General features: G+C 43.7%; 1 protein-coding gene across 7 annotated transcripts in view; it reads right to left on the bottom strand.

Annotated features, from left to right (window-relative positions):
• Positions 1-20,739, bottom strand: part of LOC120931668 (collagen alpha-1(VII) chain-like) — a 495,674-nt gene extending 474,935 nt beyond the window's left edge. For 5 of the 7 annotated variants that reach the window (XM_040343318.1, XM_040343323.1, XM_040343320.1 and 2 more), the window contains exon 1: positions 20,185-20,738. The gene's annotated coding sequence lies outside the window, so the exon portion shown is untranslated. Of the gene's footprint in view, positions 1-20,184 lie in introns of all 7 variants that reach the window. The other 2 variants (XM_040343324.1, XM_040343325.1) reach the window with 1 other exon arrangement.
• Between the last annotated feature and the right edge of the window lie 4,085 nt (positions 20,740-24,824).

The following is a 24,824-nucleotide window of genomic DNA, read 5'->3' as shown; positions in this document are numbered from 1 at the left end:
GACACTTAGGGTATCCACCTTTTCTTTAAGCCAAACCCGAACATTTTAGTGGTACACGGCACTGTGCTTGCTAAACCCAACCCATTCACTTGAATGGGGCTGTGCTGCAACCGTGTGCAATGCACATGGCTACAGCACAGTGGCATGGGTTTTAAGGGGTTAAAAACAGGTGGTGAGGAGGCAATATAACGCTTCTTCACCACCTGTCAAATACCTTCAAAACATGATCCACTATGGATGGTGCCCTGCAACTCCATTTACACTTGTGGTTGGGGGGACAGTAAAAATTAGAGGTTGAGCTGTGTTATTACTGCTACCCAACCATTTCCCTCAAGCTGAAAAGGCAGCAGAGGGGGATGTACACTTGCCACAGCCAAAATGCTTTGCATCACAGTGCGGAAAAACATGTCTGCACTGTTGGTTTCAGCGAGCAGTATTGCCTGCCGAATGTGGCCCATTCAAGTTAATGGGGGCTCCCCGCATCCATGTGCAATGCATTCAATTGCGGGGCAATACTGTGGGGTTTAAATAGGCGCCTGTCAAATGCCCTCTAAAGAGCAATACAAATGTGGATTGCTCTTCAGAGGGCACTACATGTGTAAATGAGCCGTAAGGCTGTTAAGCCATTCCAGTATATTCTGTGGAATCAGCTGGGGGCCAGGGGAACGAACAGGATTATTTAACCCCTGGGCAGGCAGAGTGACAGGAGGGGGCAGAGTGACAGAAGGGGTCAGAGTGACAAGAGGGGGGCAGGATGACAGGGGGTAGTCAGAGTGACAGGAGGGGGGCAGGCAGAGTGACAGTAAGGTGGCAGGCTGACAGGAGGGGGCAGGCAGAGTGACAGGAAGGGGGCAGGCTGACAGGAGGGGGGCAGGCTGACAGGAGGGGGGCAGGCAGAGTAACAAGAGGGGGGCAGGCTGTGTGACAGGAGGGGGCAGGCTGTGTGACAGGAGGGGGCAGGCTGTTGTTACAGGAGGGGGGCAGGCTGTGTGACAGGAGGGGGGGCAGGCTGTGTGATAGGAGGGGGGCAGGCTGTGTGACAGGAGGGGGCAGGCAGAGTGACAAGAGGGGGACAGGCAGAGTGACAAGAGGGGGGGGCAGGCAGAGTGACAGTAAAGGGCAGGCTGACAAGAGGGGGGGGGGCAGGCAGAGTGACAAGAGGGGGGGCAGGCAGAGTGACAAGAGGGGGGGCAGGCAGAGTGACAAGAGGGGGGCAGGCAGTGTGACAGTAAAGGGCAGGATGACAGGAGGGGGTCAGGCAGGCTGTCATAAGGGGGTCAGGCAGGCTGACAGAAGGGGGGCAGGCAGGCTGACAGAAGGGGGCAGGCAGGCTGACAGGAGGGGGGCAGGCAGGCTGATAGGAGGGGGGCAGGATGACAGGAGGACCTGTGGAATGGACACACTACTCTTTGCAGGACACTGTATTATGCTGGCACGAGCACACACAGGGCCCCATACATCTGTACTCACCCCCCCTCTCCCTCCCTCCGACAGCCCTGGTGTCTCAGCTTCACTGACCGATGGATATAACTGTGCTGCTGCCTGCTAGATAAGGGGGGGAGGCGGCCTTACTGTGTAATATCAGCATCACAGTGCCCTCTGCTCCTGGCGCCGTTAGGACTTAGAAGCTGCATAAGGCACATGTGAGACAAGGAGAGGAGGAGGGAGAGAGGGGAACAGTGTCTGACACTTGGGCGCGACAGCGCCCCCCCTCTACAGCGCCGGGGCGCTGCTGAGCAGTGACCTGGCGGCTCTGATGACTGTGAGTCTGAGACTCAAATTCTGTGAGCTGTGACGGCCGCACGGCGCCCTGTTGCTTATGGCGCTCTGTGCGGTCGCACAGCCCGCACACCCCAAAGGCCGGCCCTGACTGCTATAGTCGGGAAGATACTGGAGAGTTTAATAAAAGACCACATAAATGAGTTCTTGCTGAAATTTTTTTTTTAAACAACAGACAGCGTGGATTCATGAAAGACAGAAGTTGCCTAACAAACATGGTTTATTTTTTTGAGGTGGTAAGTAAAACCTTGGACAGAGGGGTGGCTGTGGATGTGGTATACCTGAATTTTGCAAAAGCGTTTGACACAGTTCCCCACAAGACTCATGTTTAAGGTAAAGTCTACAGGCTTGGAAAGTTAAATTTGTAAATTGATAGAAAGAAAAGGCTAAAAGACAGAATTCAAAGAGTAGTGGTTAATGACTCTTACTCTGAATGGTTACAGTGGTGTACCCCAAGGTTCAGTGCTGGGACCCTTACTTTTTATTATCTTTATAAATGATCTAGGGTCTGGGATTAAAAAGTAACATTTCTGTCTTTGCAGATGACACTAAGCTATGCATTGAAATAACATTCTTACAGGATGTCTCCAATTTACAAGCCAACCTCAATGCTCTGTCTAATTGGGCTACTAAGTGGCAAATGATGTAGATAAATGTAAAGTTATGCACTTGGGGGCTAAGAATATGCATGCATCAAACATACTAGGGGGAGTACAACTGGAGAAATCAATGGTGGAGGTTTTTGGTAGATCATAAGCTCAATAATAGCATGCAATGCCAAGCTGCAGTTTCCAAAGCAAGCAAAGTAATTTCTTGTATTAAGAGAGGTATGGACTCCAGAAAGAGATATATCATTGTGCCCCTGTACAAATCATTAGTAAGAGCTCATCTGGAATATGCTGTTCAGTTTTGGGAACCCGTTCTCAAAAAGGATATCCGGGAACTGGAGAAAGTGCAGAGAAGTGCAACCAAACTGTAGCCTCAGCAAACTCCGCTCCAGACATGCCCCCTGATGTATTTCACCCCGCTCACTGGGGCTTGAATGGTTCACTGGTGCCAGCTCCCTTCACTGCAACTGGGGGGGGGGGTCATCTCTGTCTCAGGTTAGAGTGGTACTGCAAGTTTCATTTGGATCTTCCATAAATTGTGTTCATAATCAATCTATTGACATATATTCTGTAGTAGCTACAATGTGATTTTGGCTAATGATGTCTCAGGCCTGTAACATAGTTACATAGTGGGTGAGGTTGAAAAAGGTCCATCAAGTCCAACCCATGTGTGTGATTATATGTCAGTATTACATTGTATATCCCTGTATGTTGTGGTCGTTCGGGTGCTTATCCAATACTTTTTGAAACTATCGATGCTCCCCGCTGAAACCACCGCCTGTGGAAGGGAATTCCACATCCTTGCATCTCTTTTGCCGCGTACACACAATCGGCCATTCCGACAACCAAACTGTGGATATTTTTCCGACGGATGTTGGCTCAAATTTGTCTTGCATACACACGGTCGCACAAATGTTGTCGGAAATTGCGAACATCAAGAACGCGGTCACGTACAGCACGTACGACGGCACAATTAAATCGAAGTTCCATACCAATTGTGCCACCCTTTGGGCTCCTTCTGCTAACCTTGTGTTAGTAGAAGTTTGGTGAGAGATGATTCGTGTTTTTCAGCTTCGTGCTTTTCAGTTTGTTACAGCGTGACTAATGTGCTATCTCCATTACGAACACTAGTTTTACCAGACCGAGCGCTTCCGTCTCATACTTGATTCAGAGCATGAGTGGAATTGTGTGCTTCGGAATTGTCTACACATGTTTGGAATTTCTGAAAATGGATTTTGTTGTCGGAAAATTTGAGAACCAGCTCTCAAATTTTTGTTGTCAGAAATTCCGACAGAAAATGTCCGATGGGGCCTACACATGGTCAAAATTTCCGACAAAAAGCTCCCATCGAACATTTGTTGTCAGAAATTCAGAGCATGTGTACGCGGTATTACAGTGAAGAACCCTCTACGTAGTTTAAGGTTAAACCTCTTTTCTTCTAATTTTAATGAGTGGCCACGTGTTTTATTAAACTCTCTTCCACAGAAATGTTTTATCCCTATGGTGGGGTCACCATTATGGTATTTGTACATTGAAATCATATCTGCTCTCAAGTGTCTCTTCTCCAGAGAGAATAAGTTCAGTGCTTGAAACTTTTCTTCAAAGCTAATATCCCCCAGTCCCTTTACTAGCTTTGTTGCCCCTCTCTGTACTCGTTCCATTTCCAGTACACACTTCCTGAGGACTGGTGCCCACTACTGGACAGCATGGACAGGCTGGACCAGAGTCTTGTAGAGTGTGAGAATTATCAGTTTATCTCGAGTTAATCCCCTTTTTAATGCATGCCAATATTCTGTTTGCTTTGTTAGCAGCAGATTGGCATTGCATGCCATTGCTGAGCCTGTCATTTACTAGGACCCCCAGGTCCTTTTCCATCCTTGATTCCCCCAGGAGGTTCTCCCCCAGTGCGTAGATTGCATTCATATTTTTGCCACCCAAATGCACTTTTTTACATTTTTCCACATTAACCTCCCTGGCGGTATGATTCTGTCTGGAATTACGTACCAAAAGCGGTACAATTATTTTGCAAGGAAATTTGGCGTTTTATACTGTAGTCCTGCAATTCTTAGGAATAACTCATTTAAATCTGACCAAACAAGAGTCTAGTAGGCATCCCGAAAATTATAAATTATAATATAATAAATAATTATAAATAATTATAACAAATAATAATATAATTATAATAAAAATGATTCAATAATGTAATCAACTCAAAATCACTGAAATTTGCTCAGTTGCAGAATTGTCGCTGTCATTACTTTTATTTTTTTATGACGAATTTCCCCACAAATCGCTATCGCACAATTCTGCAAGTGATTATAATTTATTATCGCTGTTTCCTAGCTGCTCTAAAACCATTTTTGACATAAAGGGACACTTTTGGTTGCTATGGACAATCTACAGTTTCCAGGCAGAAAGAACCGTTTTTATTATATTAAAGAACATGTAGGGCACTGGGCAGACCACTAGGGACAAGGGGGATGTGTATTTTTTACATACAGTACTGTAATCTATAAGATTACAGTATACTGTATGTAATGTGTTTGTTTACTTTTTTGAATTTGGCGCCGTTCTCCGCCCCCGTGCGTCGTAACGTCGCAGGGAACGGAGATCGGCGGCACACGGGGACACTGTGAATCGAGCGAGTCTAGTCTTTTCTAGTGCCTGCACCTTTTTGTCTCCACCCGCCTCTGTGCTGGCCCCTGCCAGCATCTGCCGGGTACTTTCCCAACTCTCATTTAGTATATAGGGTCTTCTCAGTGCTGACAGTTGCTTCCCTAGATTCAGAACCTGGGCTTCCAGGGAAACAATGTGCTTTAATTTTGCACAGCAGTATTCGCTCTGGATCAGATGATCAAGGAACTCATACATACATGCGGCAAGATGTACACCGAGTCACATCTCCACATTCGCCGGGCATCATACCTGGCCATACACTCTACGAAAAATCGTCTAAAAATTTGGTTTGTTTTTTTACATATGCCTAGTGCAGAAAGTTTGGGTGGGAAACACATTAACTTTCCGATTTATCGTTCGTTCAGCAGAAAATTTCCAAACTTGTCCTACGTTTTTTCGGCTCAAAAACGTACCAACAATTATCAATTTTGTGCCCATTAACTGTTCGAAAAACAAACGAACTGTCTGAACGACTGAATTTCGGATGTATGGCCAGCATAATACTCAACAATACAGGGTACTCAACAATACAATACACATGTACTCACAGCCCAGGTGCACTCACAGTCCACATGCACTCACAGCCCCGTGCCCTTGGTTACGTCATGTCGTTTGCTAACATTGTACCTGGCCATTGCTTTTTAATTTGTAAACATTAAAAACAAACTTCACACAGGGTTGTTAAAAAATGTATAAAGCTAGGAGCTAAAATGACTGCAGATGCTGACTTTTAACAAACAGGTACTTACCTGTTCATGAAGTTTAGCTTTGGATCTGCCATCTTGGATTTTGTAGTTGATTGTGACTTCCTTAAGGCTGGTCATACATTATACAATTTTCTTGTACAATTTTCCTTTAGATTTACTAAAGCCATCAAATATGAGGTCAAACCTAAACACTTTCAATATATATATATATATATATAAGGGGATTTTTAATACAGCTTACCTGTAAAATCCTTTTCTTGGAAGTACATCACGGGACACAGAGCGGCATATTCATTACTATGTGGGTTATATGGAGTACCTTCAGGTGATGGACACTGGCAATCTCAAACAGGAAGTCCCCTCCCTATATAACCCCCTCCCATAGGAGGAGTACCTCAGTTTTGTAGCAAGCAGTATGCCTCCCAAAATGGTCCCTATAAGAGGGGTGGGAGCTCTGTGTCCCGTGATGTACTTCCAAGAAAAGGATTTTACAGGTAAGCTGTATTAAAAATCCCCTTTTCTTTCTCGTACATCACGGGACACAGAGCGGCATATTCATTACTATGTGGGATGTCCCAAAGCAATGCTTTAATGAGGGGAGGGAGACATCTTCCCAAGACAACAGGATTTAATTAGAGGTACACTCTAAAATAATAATAATAAATCCAACTTAGTCAAAAAAAGAATAAATTTAAATGTAAATTTAAATCAAGGGTGCCCCCGATTCCGAGGGTCTTAAATCGCAGCCTGCAGCACTGCCTGCCCAAAGGCTGTATCAGTATTCCTTCTTACGTCCAACTGGTAGAACTTTGTAAACGTGTGGACTGAAGACCAGGTTGCCGCCTTGCATATTTGAGCCATAGAGATCTGATGGTGTGCTGCCCAGGAGGCGCCCATGGCCCTGGTAGAGTGAGCCTTTATTGATAAAGGAGGAGGCAACCTCTTCAAGCCGTATGCCTGAGTAATTAACTGTCTAATCCACCTCGAGATGGTGGATCTTGCAGCCGCCTGCCCCTTCTTGGGCCCGTCCGGCAAAATGAACAACACCTCTGTTTTCCGAATCTTCTCTGTAGCTTTAAGATAGGCCTTCATGGCCCTGACAATATCTAGGGTATGCAGCAACCCTTCTTTTCTAGACGTAGGTTTCGGAAAGAAGGAAGGTAGAATCAAATCCTGGTTTAGGTGAAAACCGGATATAACCTTCGGCAGAAAAGAAGGATGAGGACGGAGAACCACCCTATCCTTATGCAGAATAAGATATGGTTCCTTACAAGATAAGGCAGCCAATTCTGACACTCTCCTGGCTGAAACTATGGCAACCAGAAATACCAATTTCCTTGTTAGTAAAACCAAAGGAATCTCAGCCAAAGGTTCAAAGGGTTGCTTCTGCAAAGCTGATAGAACAAGATTTAAGTCCCACGGACAAATTGGGGACTTGATCGGAGGATTAATACGTAAGACCCCCTGAATGAAGGTCTTAACCAGCGAGTGGGTGGCCAACGGCCTCTGAAACCACACTGACAGAGCTGAAATCTGTCCCTTAATTGTGCTTAATGCCAGGCCTTTATCCACTCCCAGCTGGAGAAAACTTAACACTCTATCAATGGTATACTTGCGAGAAAGCCATTTCTTGGACTCACACCAGCCTACATAGGCCCTCCAAACCCTGTAATAAATTATTCTGGAGACCGGCTTTCTAGCCCTGATCAGGGTGGAGATAACCTGCTTAGACAGACCTCTACCCCTGAGAATCAGGGATTCAGCCGCCAGGCCGTCAAATTTAGACGCCGTAATGCAGGGTGGAGGATCGGGCCTTGAGAGAGTAGGTCTGGTCGTAGAGGAAGAGTCCAAGGGTCTTCTACTGCCATCCTCAAGACTAGTGAGTACCATGCCCTCCGGGGCCACGCTGGAGCAACCAGGATTACTGGCTTGTGCTCCATCCTTATCCTGCGCAGCAGGCGGGGTAGTAACTGGAGAGGGGGAAACGCATAAAGGAGTTTGAACTGATGCCAAGGGCAAACTAACGCATCGGTTCCGCAGGCCATCGGGTCCCTTGTGCGGGACATGAACCTGTCTAGCTTCTTGTTGAACCTCGATGCCATGACATCCACGTCTGGCACACCCCACCTTTGGCAGATTGTCTGAAAAACCTGGGGATGTAGAGACCATTCCCCTGGCGACATAGTTTGGCGACTTAAGAAGTCTGCCTGCAGGTTGTCCACTCCGGGAATGAATATTGCCGATATGCAGGGCACATGAGCCTCTGCCCACAGAAAAATCAAGCTCACTTCCTTCTGAGCGGCCTGACTCTTGGTTCCCCCTTGGTGGTTTATATATGCCACAGCCGTGGCATTGTCTGATTGTATTCTCACCGGGAATCCCTTCAGTTTGGATGTCCATGCCAGGAGGGCTAGCCGAGCAGCTCTGAGCTCCAGGATATTGATGGGCAGCTGCTTCTCCGCCGCTGCCCAAGTACCTTGGCGAGTATAACCATCCAAGACCGCTCCCCAGCCTTTTAGGCTGGCATCTGTGGTCACTATCTTCCAGGCTATGGGGCTGAAGGATTTCCCTTTCAGCAGATTCTGAGGGTTTAACCACCAGCACAGACTTTGCCGGGCTCTTGATGATAGAGCTAAAGGAAACTCCAAGGCCTGTGCTTTCCCGCTCCAAGCCGCCAGAATGGCTGCTTGTAGGACGCGAGTATGGCTCTGTGCGTAAGGTACCGCCTCGAACGTAGCCACCAGCTTGCCTAGTAAACGCATACATAGGCGAATAGTTGGTTCTTTTTTGCTTAGAACCAGCTGAATCAACTCCTTGATAGCTTTGACCTTTACCAGGGGTAAAAATACTCTTTGCTGAGCTGTATCTAACCTCATGCCGAGATATTCCAACTGTTTTGTTGGTTGGAATGCTGATTTTTCTCGGTTTAAGACCCAGCCGAAACTCTCGAGGTATTGACCCGTAAGGGCAACCGCTTGCTCCAGGCAAGCCGGTGAGTGATCTATGATCAAGAGATCGTCCAAGTATGCTAGGACCGTGACCCCTTGGATTCTTAGATTGGCTAAAATTGGAGCTAGAACCTTCGTAAACACCCGGGGGGCCGTAGCCAGCCCGAAAGGAAGTGCCACAAACTGGAAGTGACGCTGAGCCACCGAGAAGCGTAAAAATCTTTGATGTGGCTGAAAGATCGGTATATGAAGGTAAGCGTCTTTTATGTCTATGGAAGCCAGAAAGTCGTCCTTCTGGAGCGCGGCGGCTGCTGACCGAACCGATTCCATCCGGAATGACTGAACCTTTAGGTAAACGTTTAAACCTTTTAGGTCTAAAATTGGTCTGACATCGCCGTTGGGCTTTGGTACGACAAATAGATTGGAGTAGAAGCCTAGTCCTTGCTCTTGGACTGGTACCTCTACAATCACGCCCTGGCAGAGCAGACGATCCAATGCCGTTAGGAACGAGGCCTTTTTTGCTGGATCGTTCGGTACCCTTGACTCCTGAAAATGAGGCGGCGGAAACTTTAGAAACTCTAACTTGTAGCCTCTGGCCACAGATGACCGGACCCATCTGTCGGGGATGTTGGCTTCCCAAACCTCTGAAAAGAGACGAAGCCTTCCCCCCACTCGAGTGAGTGGGGGCGCCCCTTCATAAGGCAGACTTAGGGGCTGGCTTTGTTGGCTTGCGATACCATGGCCTCTTGCCCCCAGGGGCCTGTCCCTGTGACTTATTGTTAAAGTTGGATCGCGCAGGAGGCCGTCGATACTGCCTGGAATTTGAGGGCCCCGGGACAGGGGAAATCGGCCTCTTAAAGGCAGGACCCCGGAACTTCTTTTTGACTGGTAGGAGGGTACTTTTACCACTCGATATAGTCTGAATGTATTTATCTAGATCTTCTCCGAAGAGTCTTCCCCCATGAAAGGGAAACCCTGCCAGAAGTTTCTTACATGGGGGCTCGGCCGCCCAGTTCTTTAACCATAAGAGCCTTCTCATATGCACTACTAATAGTGATAAACGAGATGCCTGCTGGATGGAGTCCTTTATAGCATCCACCGCAAAGCATAAAGCTCTGGGAATATCAGATAGCTCCTCTGCCTGTTGGGCAGGGATGTCTTTCAGCATCTGTTTAGTCTGGACCTTCAAAGCCTGACAAACTCCGATAGCAGCTACTGCCGGCTGTACCACTGCTCCTGCCGTAGCAAAGGAAGCCTTTAAAAGTGTCTCTAAACGTTTATCAACCGGATCCTTAAACATTTGTATGTTTTCTACCGGACAAGTTAATGTTTTATTTACGCACGAGATGGCTGCGTCCACAGCTGGGGGGCCCATTTTTTGGAAAATTTCTCTTCCATGGGGTAGATAACAGAAAATCTTTTAGGCGGCAAAAAGATTCTGTCCGGTCGTACCCAATCTTGGTAAATCAATTCCTCCAACAGAGGATGGACCGGAAAAACTGCGTCATTCAAGGGGGCTTTTAAAGAGCCCAAGGAGGAAACTATCGGAGCCCGAGGCTCCGGTAAGGGCAACTTAAATGCCGATCGGACCATGTCTGTCAAGGACTGGATCCACAGACTTTCTGCTTGGGAGGCAGAGAATGGTTCCTCCACAGTAGAATCCTCAAGCTCTGAACCTTCTAGGTTCTGGTCCACCAGGTCCTCCTGAGATTCTAAGTCTCCTAGGGAGAGAACCTCCGCATCTGAGTATACACACTTTGGTGAAGGGGACCTAGTCCGCTTTTTGTCTGGCAATGAATTAGCGATCATAGCTGCCAATCTTTTCTCCAGCCCTCCTAAGGAGATAGCTAGCATTTCCTCAGTGATAAACACCGGGTTGGGAGGATCTGGGCCAGCCTCCGCACCAGACCCCCCTATTGGCTCAACCAAGGCGGCCATCCCTGGGTCAACAGGTGGGGAGAGTACTGGCATAGCCTGACTCATATCCTCAGAATCTGAGGGGGAACCCTTTTGTTTTTTGGTATTTTTTGCCCCTCTGGATCCCGAGCCTTTGGGAGCCATGGTACAAGACCGAGGTACCCCAGCATACAACAACTGACTGTTTGTAGCTAGGAAAAAATTACGTGGTTAAGGGAACAGTAGTATTACTAATGTCCCTAACCTGGTGGGGCTCCGTATGTTCCAACAAAAAAGAACCACTTTTTTTTTTTTTTTTTTCAATACATTATTATATATATATATTTCCTTTATCTTATTAAAGGCTTTTTTTTTTTTTTTTTTTTTTTAAAACATACAGCCCCACCAATACTTTACCAGCCTCCAACCTGCTGCAAAGAGGATTTTTGGCTTAATAGATATGCATAGGCTAAGCCTAGCATGTACTACCCCTTTCCTGCCACCGGGGGTCACTAGTGTGCCGCTCTGTGTCCTCTCGCTCTCAGCTCAGTTTCAGACTGAGCCATAACGAGGACCTGCTTCAAATAACAGAGGCGAAAGCCCGCCTCTTTCGACGCCGGCCTGCACCCCCCCCCCCCCCCCCCCCCCCGAACGGCGCGAAACTGCTCTATTAAGCGTGCACGCGCCCGCGCGCGCGCCTGTATGTCAGGGGAGGGGAACACATGGAGACGCGCTGCCAGCCTCAGGAAGCAGGGAGAGGATCGCCCCTACGGCTGCAGAGCGGCAATTTCAAAAACCCCGGCCAGGTAGGACTTAAACACAGGCCTCTTAAAGGACACATTTATAGCCCTGAGACAGATCTCCAAAAAAGACCTTCCCAACCAGCGGGGCAGCAGGTAGCCAGTAAAGAGATGCCTAGACAGGGGGATCCAGTCATGGGGGGAAAAGTTAGATCATCCAGACATAACAGACATAGTGACCATGGTGCCAATGCAGAGCATACTCAGGCAAACCCCCCGCAGATCTCCCCTGGAGAGTCCACTGTCGGACCAAGTCCCGCAGACTCTCCACTTACCTGCTCCATGCCGCAGGACGTTTGCCAAGCAACAACAGTCCAATCTTCTCCCATCTCCGTGGGTAAAGTAGTAGACCATCAGGTACTGGGGTCCTAGGAAGGAACCGACTGACCTGGACCTATATAGCACCCTGGCAAACAGGATACTTTTGGCTTAGGAAAAGCTCTAAGTCCTGGGCCCAGGGTCCATCCCTCTAGAGAGGGCATTATAGGCAAAACCCCACGGTTTGGGGCCCGGGTACTGTCCACTTTGGCGCTGAGGCACTTTGGACAGATCCGGTTAGCCCGCCTTAATCCCAAGGATACAGAGGCAAAGCTAATCCATGACCAACACCTAAGACACTGGCGAAAAAACTGAGGTACTCCTCCTATGGGAGGGGGTTATATAGGGAGGGGACTTCCTGTTTGAGATTGCCAGTGTCCATCACCTGAAGGTACTCCATATAACCCACATAGTAATGAATATGCCGCTCTGTGTCCCGTGATGTACGAGAAAGAAATATATATATATATATATATATATATATATACATACTATCAGGCGTGCCCTTGCACTACACAGTTGAAGGTAAATTTAAGGGAAATTGAATAAGAAAATTGTATAATGTATGGCCAGTATGAGTCTCTCAGCCGGCTCCCTACTTTGCATGTGCGAGGCATGGTAGTGCAATGAGACTGGTCCTGCATTCTCCTGGGAAGTGCGATATGTCTCAAGAGACTGCGGACAGGGTGGGGGCCAAACTATCTCGGGCAAAGTGGGCACAAAAAAGGTTACCTGTTCCATGAAAAAAACGCTACAGTTTAGTTAGGGTTGGGGGAGGAAGAGGATAAGTGGCAGTTAAATTTGTGGGTGAAAGCTCACTTTAATATTGAAACAGGACTGTTAAAGAACAGATATTTTTCATGCCTTATGCCGTACACATGGCTGTTTTCATGTCATGGAAAAAAACAAAGTTTTTCTCTACGTGATTCCTCTGAAGCCGGCCTTGCATACACACAATCGTGATAAAAAATGCTTGAGCAAAGCGCAGTGAAGTACAACACGTACGACGGTACTATAAAGGAGAAGTTCCATTCGAATGCGCGTTTTTTCCCATCGTAAGAGCGTTCACACGACGAGAAAAACGACAATGTGAAAAACGACGAGAAGAAATAGAGCAGGTTCAAAATTTTTAATGCCCATTTTTCTCATCAAGTAAAATGCTATGGAGCCTACACACGACCGTTTTTAACGACCAATTAAAAAAATGCAATTTTTCTCGTCATGAAAAACGGATGTGTGTACGCGGCATTACAAAACTAAAATTAAATGCCTCAAGTGACTTCTTAATTCAAATTAATAACTAATAATGTCTCCAAAAATGAAGGCCATTGTGCTAATTGATTTTAGATACTTTCAAACAGTACTTGTTTTATTATAGGATATATTTGTATTTAAAACATTTCTGCAATGTATGATAATAACATCTTGAAGGTGCTAAAATTGTAATTACTGACAGCGTATACATTTGATCAGCATGTTTAGTTTGAATCATGTAGTTAAACAAGATGTAATTCAAATATTTAATTACATTTGCCACAGGATACCTTTGAAAATAGTACATGCTTATGTTCCATCCATCCTGAACACTCATAAACACATTAATCAGCATAGTATCAGAAGGTGTTTAATTTTCTCTCTAATATTGCGCCAGGACCCAGCTGCTTAACAAAGGGTTTTCCCATTTGAGTGAAACAGTTCAAAGGCAACATAAAAGCTTTTTACATGTTAAGTTCCCCACATCTGGTATACAATTTAGTATAAAATAACATTATTCTTTATCAGACTGAGTTTATATGTGAGGCCTGGAACATTTTACCTAACCAAGTTGACCTCACACCTAGCTTTAGACAGCACATATGAAGATTGGACAAGTAAAAATTAAAGTGAGACTTCTACTTTAGGGGTCAATAAAATATGTTGATGTGTAACTTAATACAGCAGCGATAAAATAAAATAAAAATTAACAAGGGGTAAAAAGGTAAAACACATCCAAGAAGACTAGAGGTCATGTTACCAAAGACACACTAGTAAAATACTCCAGCATTTTCCTTGGGCAAAGGAGAGAAATAAATACTTAGGAGATTTATGAGAGATAGGTTAGCAATGTCAAGAAGGATAATGCCGCATACTCACAGTCGGAATTTCCGACAACAAATGTTCGATGTGAGCTTGTTGTTGGAAAATCCGACCGTGTGTATGCTCAATCGGACATTTAATGTCGGAATTTCCGTCAAAAAATGTTTGAGAGCTGGTTCTCAAATTTTCCGACAACAAACCTTGTTGTCAGAAATTCAGAGCGTGTGCACACAATTCCGACGCACAAAATTCCACGCATGCTCAGAATCAAGCAGACGAGCCGCACTGGCTATTGAAATTCGGATGGCTTCACAAACTTATATTATAAGAAATTTGTCTCAAACATGGGTGCCCCAATATGTGTCTATTTTAATTTGATTAATATTTCGAACCCACTTCCTCCAGAAGCCTTATTGGCATACATTACAGTCCCTCCATAACCAGCAAAGGATCCCCAACACTGCGCCAATTACAGACCAATTTCCTTGTTAAATTCCGATACTAAGCTACTATCAAAAATGTTGGCATTCAGGTTGAAGGACTATTTAGTGAAATTAGTTCACCCTGATCAAACCGGCTTTATGAAGGGCCGTGAGGCTAGAGACAACACCATAAGGGCATTACATGGCCCGGATAGAGCCCCTAGAGTAATATTATCTATGGACGCCGAAAAAACATTTGACAGGGTGAACTGGGTATTTATGATGGAGGTCTTGAGGTGGATGAGAGTGGGAGATCGTATGATGGGTTGGGTGTTGGCGTTGTATGCGTCCTCGAGAGCGAGAGTAAAGGTGAACGGCACTCTGTCAAATTATTTCCAACAATGGCAGAAAGGAAGTTGGCAGGAACACCCTGGATTTCGAGTGTAGACAGGGGGATCTCAAAATGGACGTCACCTTTAACTCATAATACTTTAAAGATATGGCATAAACTAAATCAACTAGGAGATTATGCCCCCCGGATATCTCCCCTGACTCTGTTGGAGGGATTCCTGTGGTTCCCGTCAGGTGCGGAAGTGGGATCTATGGGGGCCTGGGAGAAAAACAGGGACACTACCTGTGGCAAATTTGCCCCACTCAGAACACTGACTCCCTTACCAGAATTGAGGCAGAAGTTGGAAACAGTTCCAATGGTGGAGTGGAGGTACCATCAACTGGTGTGCTTCTTTTATAAGTGGAAAGCCTTTATAAGACCTTTAAACTTGCTTACCATATTTGAAACTAAGTGTTTGAAGATAATGAGGGCTAAACACCTATTGTCTCAAATGTATATATTAGTCCTAGGGACTCGGAAAAAAATAACACCTTATTACATTAGAGAATGGGAAGGAGAGTTAAACCACAGGTTTACCCTGTTACAAATTAAAAAGCTTATTGACTCCACACACTATACATCTACAAGTTCACAGATTCAAGAGATGTCTTATACATTTCTGACGAGGTGGTATAGAACCCCAATGAGATTATTTTGAAAAGTGCTTTCAGGAAGACCTACACTAATAAATCAGAATGAACATCAAAATAGTGGTCAATATTTTCCTCTTTCAAGACAAAGTAGTGATTGTTCGTTAACAATTGCAAATTTTTTCGCAAAATTTTGCATGTAGTTTTCAAACTGTTGTTGAATCTACTTATAAAAGTTCTAAGATGTAAGGGTCTTCTAAGGAGTAAAATCCTGGGTGGGCAGGAATAGGTTGGCAATAGCAGACTCAGTGATAACTGTTGGTATTTGAAGGACATGTATACAGTTTTTTCTTTTATTGTTGAGGGGTCGGGAGTAAGAATATTTCAAGTAGTGTACTCCATAAAAGACATAGGCCCGAATTTACAAAGCACTTGTGCCAACGTAATTCGAGATACGCCGCGTAAGTGCAAATATGCACCGTCGTATCTGTGCGCCGTGCCCACAAAACTAAGATACGCCTGAAAATAGGCTTCATCCGACCGACGTAACTTGCCTACACCGGCGTAGAGTGGGCGCATATTTACGCTGGACATATTTGGCGCTCCCATTGATTTTCTATTCACATATGCAAATGAGGGAGATACGCCGATTCACAAACGTACGTCCGTCCGACGCAGTGGGCGTAAAGTCATACGTCTGGCGTAAAGTTATGCCCCATAAAGGAGGTGTAACTCAGCAGCATCCATGCAAAGGGCTGCACCAGGAAACACAAGCCGACGTATTTTACGTAGGACGTGAATATGAATAGGCGTAGGTTATGTTCACGCCGTAAGCAGTGATCCGACGTATCTTAGGCAGTTGTTCCGACGTGATTGTGAGCATGGGCACTGAGATGCGCCCACAGGACGGCGCATGCGCAGTTGGCAATACATATCTGTCTGGCGCTCGGCCCATCATTTGCATAGGGTCACGCCTCATTAGCATGGCTCACGCCCACTTACACCGACTTATGCCTTGGAAACCCAGCGCAGATTTGGAAGCACTGGCTTTGTGAATTCAGTGCTTGCCTCTCTGAGCTGCGTCGGCGTAGCGTAAAGGAGATACGCTACGGCGGCATAAATATGCGACAGTGTCTGTGAATCCGGGCCATACAGTGCAGAAGTAGTCTTAAAAGAGAAAGTGGGAAGCAGTCATGAAGAAGGTTGCTAGTTTCAGGTCATTAGTAGATTTGAGGGTGTAGGTGGCATTGTAGGAGGAAATAATTGAAAAGATAGGGAATGGTACAGTATCAAATTAGATATAATGAGGCATTTTGGGGTTCTGCTAAAAAAAATTCTCTATCTGGCTACAACACTTTCCAAATATAAGCACACAACTGCCGAACTTTTGATTTGCCTAATAGTTCATGGTCAATTACTAAGAAAATATTGAAGCCACTGCATCATTATTGCAGCCAAGAACTAACATTTTCTGAATTATAGGCAAGCGATGGCATCTTCCCAGTACAGATTAAAGGTACAGGTTAAAACTACATGTAAAAAATAAATGTCGTTTCCTATAAAAATGTAAGACGCAGACTCTCACAATAAGCAGCAGAATGAACAAAACTAGAGAGAGAGCCTTGTTGTGCACAATGTACTGAAGAGGAGCCAGTGTGAGTGGTGGAAGACCTCATTTTCTAATAAATGCTTGTATCTCTGAAAACATGGCTTGTTTATGTGCCAGTAGAGGTGTAATGTTTCTGAACTTGCTCTTTATGTACCCTACACTTGCTGGTGAGTGTTGTTTCCTAACCCAAAACAATTGGAAACAGTTATTTGAATATGGTTTTCTATCAGCAACATCTGTGGACAGTTAAAGCGCAAGATGTTTCAATCAGATATTACAGATTCTTTTTTCATATAGTAAATACCGTACTGGCATAATGCCTTCTAGGTGTCACTGTGGGTTCATACATTTGTTTTCACTAGGAAAGAATAATTTGGGAGAAAAATAAACATATGTCACGCAGAGTGCTTTTACATCTCTGCCAAAAATGCTTCCAGGAAATTGAATGTGTTTTGTAATTACATATGGATAATTCCGTTATTATAGATGTGTCATTTATAGATTCTGTTATATATAGTAATTCTGACCTCACCAACCAGTATCCACAATTTCCTCACATCTGTTGATATATTATATTTGATATCTCTCTTGACTTTTACAATTACATATGGCATCAAGTTTATGAAGGCATTCAGGGCTGATCATCAATAGCATAAGCGCATTAATAGACAGTTGCTTCCAGCACTCAGAGGTCTTCTACGATAAAGAGCAACAAGTATTCCAAGACTAGGTGGAACATAGGGGATAGTGGAGCAGTGACTGGTATAGAAGATATCAAGTCCGTCAATACAGTCCTTATTATGATGTTTTTCCGAAAAACAAGGGGAAAGGGTGACCTGGGCTAAAGGTGGGAGCAAGGGGGAGAATGGGAGATTGAAAAAAGGGGTCACACTATGGGGCCACTTTCCTGAGACTGCGGCCTCCTTAGCCCAGGTTATAGGTAGCCTGGGTTAATAATGGGTTAATAAGTAGCAGGGCTTAGTTAGGCAGCACCTGTCCCTTTAAAAAGCTAGGATGAGTGCACAGCGTGAAGAGCCAATGGGTTTCCTGGAAATTTAGGATTGGCTATAAAAGGGTCTGCAGGTATAGGGGCCTTCCTCTTTTCCAGTGGACAGCAAAGAAGCTTGAACTCCCACCCTCACGCCCCAGTCGCGTACACTTTTATGTGGTGGGTCACCCTGAATCCAGGGGGAACTTATTTATTTTTGAAGTTGTGCTACTGCTTGAGTTCTAATAACTGAGCTTAGAACAGGAAACCGAGGCTACAATTGGCACAGGCTCACCAAAATTGGACAATAGAAGACTGGGAAAAACATTGCCTGGTCTGATAAATCTTGATTTCAGCTGTGACATTCCAATGGTAGGGTCAGAATTTGGCATAAACAACATAGAAGCATGGATCCATCCTGTCTTGTTTCAACGGTTTAGGCTGGTGGTGTAAAGGTGTGGGGGGATATTTTCTTGGCACACGTTGAACCCATTAGTACCAACTCAGCATCGTTTAAATGCCACGGCCTACCGGAGTATTGTTGCTGACCATGTCCATCCTTTATGATTATAGTGTACTTCTGATGGGTACTTCCAGCAGGATAATGCACCATGTCACAAAGCTCAAATCATCTCACCACTGGTTTCTTGAACATGACAATGAGGGCACTATACTCCAATGGCCTCCACAGTCACCAGATCTCAATCCAATAGAGCACCTTTGGGATGTGGTGGCACATGAGATTCACATCATGGATGTGCAGCCGACAAATCTGCAGAAACTGCGTGATGCTTTCATGTCAATATGGACCAAAATCTAGTAATGTTTCCAACACCTTGATGAATTTATGCCACAAGGAATTAAAGCAGTTCTGATGGCAAAAGGGGGTCCAACCCGGTACTAGCCAGGTGTACCTAATAGGGTGGCCAAAGAGTGTATATTTTATTCTCTTCACTCTACTGCTATGTTTATCTATGGGAACGAGGTAGAAGAGGCCCTGTGTAAGATGTGCTTACACAGGAAAAAGGACATTCTCCTGGCAGCCACCTAGCACTGCATCATGTGAAGAAGGGGTGTGAATCACATGCTCCCCTTACCTAGCAGTATCAGGTATTTCTGTTCCCTCCAGGAACCGAAGCGGGGGGGGGGGACGTGACAGGGGTTATGGTGGGGGATGACATTTAAGTTAACCTGTTGTTTTCCCTACATAAGTAAAGTTCATTCACAATTATTAATGTGATCTATTTAATAGAACTAATTTCATTCATGCATTTTAAGGTATTCAATTTATATGTGTATTTTGAAACTATCTATGCACGTGCAGGTAACTATGTTTGGTTATTAGACAATGATTGTTCTTCATTGTTTATAATTTCATTGTTCAGTCTGTTCAGAATGACTGTCAGCATGCAATCTCAATGTGGACTAACCTGTCATGTATGGTTTCCTAATGAGCGACAAATACTGTATGAAAATGTGTAACAGCAGGTACGTAAAAAATGACAAAGATTTTTTATGAATATATTACAATAGTAACTCAAATGTGAGCTCACTGGAAATGCAGTATAAGCTTCTCAAACTAAGATGCAAATGTACATGTGGGCAGGAGTCAAGCTAAACTAATTTCTTGACCCTCAACTACATTTAAAGAGTCACAATTCTCAAGAATTATAAAACATGTTAACAAATTAGCAGATGTTCTAGGTACCCTGATCTCCACTGGACGATAACTGTAGACTTCTAACCCATCATTATTGGTGTACTAAAGCTTGAACAATTATCACATTTGCCCTTTAAAAAAAATCACAATTTTGTTTCATTACTTATTTACATTAACATATGCACAATTGATTTATCTGTTTGTTTTCTTAGTAGTTTCTTATTTAACTTTTTTTTAGCAAAGAATATTTTTAATTATAGCAAACAGGTTTTTGGGAAAACAGCATCTGTGTACCATATTGCAAGCAGGATCATAACTATACATGCTTGCTGTTACTTTGTATAAGATTAAAAATTCTTAATGCAATTGCTACATCTTTTATAATTTATACAGTGAATGTAAAGAGCAGATAAATGAAAACCATAAAAAGTATTACAGGATGCAATAGTCACTCTCAAAATAATATGTAGACCAATCCAAGATAACAATTGTTAGTGAAAATTCACAGTTTTGTAGGAATTAAAATATCCTGTTGCAAAATTTATTTAAAATTAAGACAATTATAACTTTTCAGTATGCAGCACACATGTTCCAGACTAACACAATGCATTCCAAGAACTTTCCATTTACTTCCGATAGTACATGATGCTACCAGCATATCTAACCATACATACAGTTCAGACTCTCCACATAAAGCGATATTCAGGTATTCTTACCTGGGTAATACATGTCTCAGTGTAAAAATCAGGCTTCTTCAAGATGTGAAAAGATGGCTAAAAACCCCACATGCAAAGTTGTGCCTTAATAAAAATAAAATAAAAATTCCTGTGGATTTGATGTGTTCTAGATTGTTAGATTTGGCTGGAATGACATTGGTAGTTTGAGTAAGGAGAAGTTATGAGCAGAAAGGAGGAGCTAAATCCCACCCCTCATCCATATGTTCACACAGCCTTGTCTGTGGACATGATGTATCGTAACCTACTCTGGACCACTACCTCACACTTATGAGGAATGTTAGAGAAAAAAAAACATCGCTTCTGGGAAAATAACTCTGCAATCAGAAGGAATTTCTGAGCCAAGTCTGTGATAGCAAATCAGCTCAGAACTTTCAGGTAACCTGCCTGGGGCAAAAAGTAACACAAATGATCATTTAAAAAGGCACAGGAAAAATATGAGGAAATGCTGCAGTGCTGTATGATGCAGATTTCAATGTACACTCTTCGCGTATTTAATCAGTTCATTCATAATTGGACAAGCCCCCCATGTGTATTTTATAAAAATGTACAAATATACAATAAAATGCAAAGTTTACCTGCACTATGCTCCTTTCTCCTTTCACATATAACCTTCTATTACGGCTAGTTCACACCAGATGCAGTTTTGTGCACTTCTTTTCTGCACTAAAAATGCATGCACAGTGTTTTCCATGTATTCCAATGGCTCTCGTTTTTGATACAATTTGCTATGTTCCAGTACAGTTCTGTGCAGAAAAAATGCAGCACGCTTTACTTTTTTTTGCACTGGGAACTGACTGGAACTGACTGCATTGGTATAAACTAGAGCCATTGGAATACATGGAAAACACTGTGCATGCATTTTTAGTGCAGAAAAAAGCACACATAACTGAACCTGGTGTGAACTAGCACTTGTGCAGAAAAAAAAGCGCACAGAACTGCATCTGATGCGAACTAGCACTTAGTAGGTGTGAAATGTACCTATGACCCTGGGTTCACACACTTGACGCACCTAAATGCACTTGAAAAAAACATGGCTTAGGAGCATTTTTTCAGTTTCTTTTCTCCTGCCAGGGGAAAAGCATTTAGAAGAGCCCCAGTGTGTATGAGGCCTTAAAGGGGTTGTAAACCCTCATGGTTTTTCACCTTAATGCATTCTATGCATTAAGGTGAAAAAACCTTCTGTGGTCCTGCAGCCCCTCGAGCCCCCGTTTTACTTACCTGACCCCAATCTTTCATTTGGCCAGGAATGAGCACACCAGCACTAGCCGGTGTCTCATGTCCCAATTGGATAGATTGACAGCAGCGCAGCCATGGGCTCCCACTGCTGTCAATCAAATCCAATGGTGTGGCACCGGGGGGCGGGGGCAAGTCCTGCATTCTGTGTGAATGGACACATATGCGGGATTCAGAATTGCACCCGCACGGGTGTCCATCAAGGAGGGCGCTTCTCCAACGTGGATACCCAATGCGGGGAGGAGCCACCAACACCGCTGAGGGACCCCAGAAGAGGAGGACCGGGGCCACTCTGTGCAAAATGAACTGCACAGTGGAGGTATGACATGTTTTAAAAACAAAAAGACAAGGGTTTACAACCCCTTTAAGCCCTGAGCTAACCAATCTTATCCTCCCTCTCTAAAGATACTGTACATACCGAAGCTCAAATGCTATGACCTTCATTGTTTATTTACATCCTTTGACGTAGTAGGTCCTCTGTCTCTGGGCCTTGTAAGTCTTCTCTTTCCTGGCTTTACCAGGGCTGGATTCACCATTAAGCAAAAATTGTGTGGTCTGGCTTGGGGCTGACCTAGAAGAAAACTTAAGTAGGTTTATTAATCTTTTTAGGTAAGTTTGTCATAAAGTGCTAGTATGCATTGCATACTAGCACATTATGACTTTAACTGACCAGAGCAGTTTTATTTTTTTGCATGGTTTATCATTGCTTTAAAGATATATGTGTTATTACAAATCAGCACATATTTCACAGTTAGAATACTCTGGCTATTTGGCTGTGGAACTGTCTTTTATTCTTGCACAATGAGTTTGGCTTACACACAGCAGCAACAACACAACCCGATTCAGTTATATTTAAACTAAAGGGTTTTTCAGGTATTATCAGCATTGACACACACGTTTTTATCAAGCAATACTGCTTTATCCTTCAAAGTAAGGCTCCAAACACACTGGGCTTAAAAGAAACTCCAGTTCCTTTGGCAGAAAAAAAAAACACTCATATAGAACATTGTTGTACACAGTTTAGGAGAGTTTAGCGTTTCTTCTGCCATAAAGCTCCCATCAAAAACGCAAACAGAAGGGTTTTTTTTTTTTTTGCCTCTAAATGCTGAGCTTAAAATATACCTGTAATCGTCCTAATGTGCATGGGCACATAGGATAACATTAAGCTGCTTCTACATGCGATAAAAAAGACTCCTGTAGAAGCATCAATTTTTAAGCAAGTGTGCATGGACCTTAACAGCCAAAAATGTCCTACATGTTTCAGTCATATTTGTCATTTTAATCAAAACAAGTAACTCTAGTGTCTCAATTATCTTATATCATAGAAAATTTGTTTATATACATTTTAGGTATTTAAAAGGTCAATCCATCAAAATATGAGTTTTTCCATCAGATATTCCGATAAATTCTGTCGGAGTTTAGATATACTGTAGAACATGTTCTATTTTACTCCGATGGAATTCCGATGTGATTTGGCCGGGCAAAAGCCCGATCATGTGTACAAGGCATAACAGTGAGGTCTCCTTGGACACTTTTCGAGTGTTCCTGTTGCATTATTCATGACATAAAATATATTGAAAAACTCCATCAGCAACAGCTGAAACCCAAATTAATAAGCTTAGCAGGTCTATAGATTTAAAAACTGAAGTGTGTATATCTCACTAACAGAGTGGCTGAGAAATATAAAAAATATAATACACTGTAATACACTATATTAACAAAAGTATTGGGACACCTGCCTTTACAGACACGTGAACTTTAATGGCATCCGAGTCTTATGCCGTGTACACATGATGATTTTTCAGCATGAAAAAAAAACAACGTTTTTAAAAACGTCATTTAAAATGATCGTGTGTGGGCTTCACATCGTTTTTCGGCTTCTAAAAAAAATTAGAACATGCCGCATTTTTTCACGTCGTTTTTAAAAATATCGTTTTTCGGGTTGTAAAAAAATATCGTGTGTGGGCTAAAACGAAGTTTTAAACCCACGCATGCTCAGAAGCAAGGTATGAGACAGGAGCGCTCGTTCTGGTAAAACTACCATTCATAATGGAGTAAGCACATTCATCACACTGTAACAGACAAAAAAGCGCAAATTGTCTTTTACTAACAAGGAATCAGCTAAAAGCAGCCCAAAGGCAAATAGAACTTCCCCTTTAGAGTGCCGTCATACGTGTTGTACGTCACCACGCTTTGTTCATCATTTTTCAAAAACGATGGTGTGTGGGCAATGTCGTTTTTAATGATGAAGTTGGAAAAACTTCGTTTTTTGGACATGCTGAAAAACTACGTTTTTTTCATGCTGAAAAACGATCGTGTGTATGCGGCATTAGTCCTTAGGGTTCAATATTGAGTTGGCCCACCCTTTGCAGCTATAACAGCTTCAACTCTTCTGGGAAGGCTGTCCATCAAGATTAGGAGTGTGTCTATGGGAATGTTTGACCGTTCTTCAATAAGCGCATTTGTGAAGTCAAATACTGATGTGGACAGGAAAAGACCTGGCTTGCAGTCTCCGCTAAAATTCATCCCAAAGGTGTTTATCCCAAACGGGTTGAGGTCAGGACTCTGTACAGGCCAGTCAAGTTCCTCCACCCCAAACTCTCTCATCCATGTCTTTATGGTTCTTGCTTTGTGCACTGGTCCAAATTATTTGGTGGATGGGGGATCATGGTGTGGGGTCTTTTTCAGGGATTGGGCTTGGCCCCTTAGTTCCATTGAAGGAAACTCTTAAGGCGTTTGTATACCAAGACATTTTGCACCATTTCATGTTCCCAACTTTGTGGGAACAGTTTGGGGATGGCCCCTCCCTGTTCCAACATGACTGCGCACCAGTGCACAAAAAGGGTCCATAATGACATGGATGAGCGAGTTTGGGGGGGGGGGGAGAAATTAGACTGGCCTGCACACAGTCCTGACCTCAACCTGATAGAACACCTTTGGGATGAATTAGAGCAGAGACTGCGAGCCAGGCCTTCTCGTCCACATCAGTGCCTGACCTCAGAAATGCGCTTCTGGAAGAATGGTCAAGCATTCCTATAGACACACTCTTAAACCTTGTGGATAGTTTTCCCAGGAGAGTTAAAGCTGTTATAGCTGCAAAGGATGGGCCAACTCAATATTGAACCCTACGGACTAAGACTGGGATACCATTAAAGTTCATGTGCGTGTAAAGAGTCCCAATACTTTTTTGGTAATATAGTGTGTATATATATATATATATATATATATATGAAAAAATATCCATTTTTGTGGACTAGACCTTTAACCTTTATGGTAAATATAAGTACACATAAACAAATTAATTAGATACAAATAGAGAAGTGTACATGCAGCACACTTTTTACGTCTAGCAAGAAATTAAAGAAATAAGACCACTAGGAACATTC

Source organism: Rana temporaria, chromosome 3, assembly GCF_905171775.1.
Source record: "Rana temporaria chromosome 3, aRanTem1.1, whole genome shotgun sequence".
In the NCBI taxonomy this organism is placed as follows: Eukaryota; Metazoa; Chordata; class Amphibia; order Anura; family Ranidae; genus Rana; species Rana temporaria.
This window is presented reverse-complemented; position numbering and strand designations above follow the sequence as displayed.